Here is a 3,658-nt window from a genome sequence, read left to right as displayed (position 1 = left end):
CAGCCTGAGACAGAGCCTGAAACCGGTTCGTCAGACAAACTGGAGAGGCCTTCCGTTCAGCCCTCCGGAATGTCTTTCGCCCCCTGCCACACCTTGAGACGACCTCCCACTCTACCACAGGTGAGGGATCAGCCTCAATGCGGGCAGTATCCCGGGCAACCACAGTCGTAGTCCGATCGGGGGATGCGTGGGACGAGCTGGCCGTCCCCGACAAACCCCCATCCGGACCCCCACAGTGATGCCCATTGGCAACAGCCTCAAGCTGTGTGACCGAAGCCAACACTGCCTGAAGCTGGGAGCGAAGGGATGCCAACTCAGCCTGCATCCGAACACAGCAGTTGCAGTCCCTATCCATGCTAAAAACTGTGCAAAGAACGTCTGAACTAATCTACAGAGAGCGCAAACAAAACGACACAAAATTGAAGCGGTTATTAAAATACAAGATTGCCTAGTAAATGCAGTAATGCTGCCACTTGTGCACTGCTGACACACTGCTCGGCGGCGGAAGGAGACTACGCGATTTAACACTATTCGAGTACTAAAACGTGCTGCTACAACTCTCAAATACTATAATACGCCCGAAATTTATGAATTAAACAATGCAAGTACCAAAAACACGCAAAGAAATTAAGAATTAAACTATGTAACAAATGAGTGAGCTAGGAGTATACGACTTGCTGCTGCAGCTGCTTATCCAACGGCGGCAGGGAGCACACTGACTGTGACCAACCGACACTGGCCGTTCAAAACAAAAACAGTTGACAGACGACTACGCGAATTTACACTATTCAGGTACTAAAACGCGATGCTACAACTCTCAAATACTATAATACGCCCGAAATTTATGAATTAAACAATGCAAGTACCAAAAACACGCAAAGAAATTAAGAATTAAACTATGTAACAAATGAGTGAGCTAGGAGTATACGACTTGCTGCTGCAGCTGCTTATCCAACGGCGGCAGGGAGCACACTTGAGGATAGACTTGATGTGACATCCAGAGTGTTGCTGTCTCTACACTATTTTATACCAAACCTTCTAACCAGACAAGTCTTGGACCGATTTGATGGCATCTTTTGGTCACTAGCGGAGTACACAAGGAAGAAATCAGCGTCCTGTCAACTAGCCAAGTTTGAACGTCTTAATGACAAGGCGCAGCCGAACGAGGACGCTCGCACGGTCGTCAACCTGAGTGAGAAGGGAGTCGATGCAACCACATTGAAAGTGCTCAGCAAGGGTCTTAAGTTCTCAGTTACCCCCATAAATGTTCCTGCGGCAGTCTTTGTTAGTGCAATGGAGCAGGTGGCCCTGAAATTTACTGCCAATGTTGCTGAAGAAGTGCGAGGGGAGATTCGCAGAGCGCTCAAGAAACATCTCTGGAGATGGAATGTTTTCCCTTGAACAACTCAGGGAAGATGATAGCGTTGTGGTGCTACCAGCAGATGAAGGGGAATGCTACTGTCGTCCTACGGAAGAGCAGATTATGACAGTATGGTGCGACAACTTCTGGACGACCCGGTATAAAGACCAGAGGACAGCGACCTCACAAGACAAGGTGGATAAGGAGATCTGGGCTGTTCTAAAGGACATCGGCCTTCCAGAAAAGATCGTTAAGCAGCTAAGAGCAAAAGCACCAGTGACGCCAAGACCTTATGGTCTGCCTGAGGTGCAAAAAGCAGGCGTTCCTCTACGTCCAGTAGTCAGCAACACGGGCGCAGCCATCTACCTCACTGCTCAACACCTTCAGAAGATTCTCTCGCCATATGTGGGAAAGTGTGCCCGTCACATTCGTAACTCAGAGGATTTCCTATAACGCCTGAGGCAGTTACAGGTCAAGGTATCTGACATCACGGTCAGTTTCGACACGGTGCGTCTGTTCACCCGCGTAGCACTAAATGATTCACTTGATCTGATAGGGAAAAGTTCGAAGATTCCCTGCTAATAAATGACACATATTTACCTCGACGTATCTCCTATGCAGGGATCAATTGTACGTGCAAATGAAAGAGGTGGTAATGGGTAGCCTTCTCTCACCGATGATGGCCGATCTCCTTATGGAGAAATTTGAAGATGAGGCAGTTACATCGTTTCCAGATCAATTGCAATTCTTTTTTTAGGTACGTGGAAGACGCCTTTGTTACATGGCATCACGGAGGGAAAAAATCTCCACGTTTTCTTGGACCTCCTAAACTCACGCCATCCTACCATTAAATTTATCATGGAACTGGGGATGGATGGGCTATTCCATTCCTAGGTGTACTAGTCAAGAGGAAGGCAGATGGTATCTTCAGTCACAGTGCGTAGGCCTACCCCAAACACACTCCGACTTGTAACTGCACGCCAGCAGTTGCCACTATCCGACATAGAAAAATAGTTTACTCAGAACTGGTTGAACAGACACGAATAATTTGGCGACGGAGATAGAACACTTGTAATCTGTGTTCTACAAAAACGGACACTCTTCTAGATATGTTCAAAAGTCACCGTGGTCGGTTTACCCATCAGAGGTTCGTTAAGAGGCAAAAGACGAAATGAAGAAAGTTGGATATTTGCCATATGTCGGGCCGATATCTGCAAAAATCAATAGAATTCTCCTCGAACACAACATCAAGAGCGTGTTCCATCCACCAACCAAGCTTAAGGCTCTGCCAGGGAGTGTGAAGGTTTACCTGGGTCTGCGGAAACCGGGCTTTTACCACATGCGTTTTAAATGTGGGATGGAATATATCGGCCAGACGACTAATACCGTTGCCATAGGTGCAACCAAGTCAGAGATTATCGTGCATTGTTTAAAATTCAATCATTCTGTGAACTATAACGATGCCAAGATTCTAACACATACATCGAGATATTGGGGCAGCATTAGCAAAGAATCTATTGAGATTAAGGTCACGGAGAGTATTATTAACTGCGACACTAGTTTCCAGTTGAGTTCTGCCTCGAATTCGGGACTCGGTCTTCTGAAGTCGCAACGGGAACAACATGAAGACCCCGTGGGACACAAATATGAAGACGGAATTAGAGAAAACTGCCCGGCGCATGTGGCATTGGACGCACATGAAATGGCACTTTGACAAAAGATCGATACCTGAGGACGCTCTACCGGGTCTCGAGCGGCAGTTTGAGCAACAGCGGCCTGAAAACAACACCGCAGCCGCCCCTGGTGGGCAAGGACCCCGCACGGAACGCCTGACGCGGCACGCAACGGTTACAGAGCGTCATAGGTCACAGGTGACGACAACCGGAAGATAAAGTGTCTAGCACGACTTGGACGTCGTTCAGAATTGCAACAGCGAGATTGACAACGAGTAATGACCACAGCGTTCGGAACTGCCGCGGCCAGAGGAGGGCACTGCAGCCGCTGCTATTGGTCGGTGCATGACGCGGGGCGGGCCGCAGACGGAGCGCCTGGCACAACACAGCCATAAATACCGGACTCGTTCCACACTGGAATCAGTATCAGGCAGCACCTGAAGAAGACTGCGAGCCACTCAGGTGAAATATCGGTGCAGGAGAGCGGCCAACAACCGGCGGAAACCCGATAGTCTTGATTTCTTGTCTCTGCACATTATTTCCTACTCCAAAATTTTCTTTAGTTTTCTATACTGCCTGCTCAGTGTACAGACCGAATAACATCGGCGATAAGCTACAACTCCGC

Source organism: Schistocerca cancellata, chromosome 2 (genome assembly GCF_023864275.1).
Source record: "Schistocerca cancellata isolate TAMUIC-IGC-003103 chromosome 2, iqSchCanc2.1, whole genome shotgun sequence".
Lineage (NCBI taxonomy): Eukaryota > Metazoa > Arthropoda > Insecta > Orthoptera > Acrididae > Schistocerca > Schistocerca cancellata.
The sequence above is the reverse complement of the archived record's forward strand: the minus strand, read 5'-3'. Positions refer to the sequence as shown.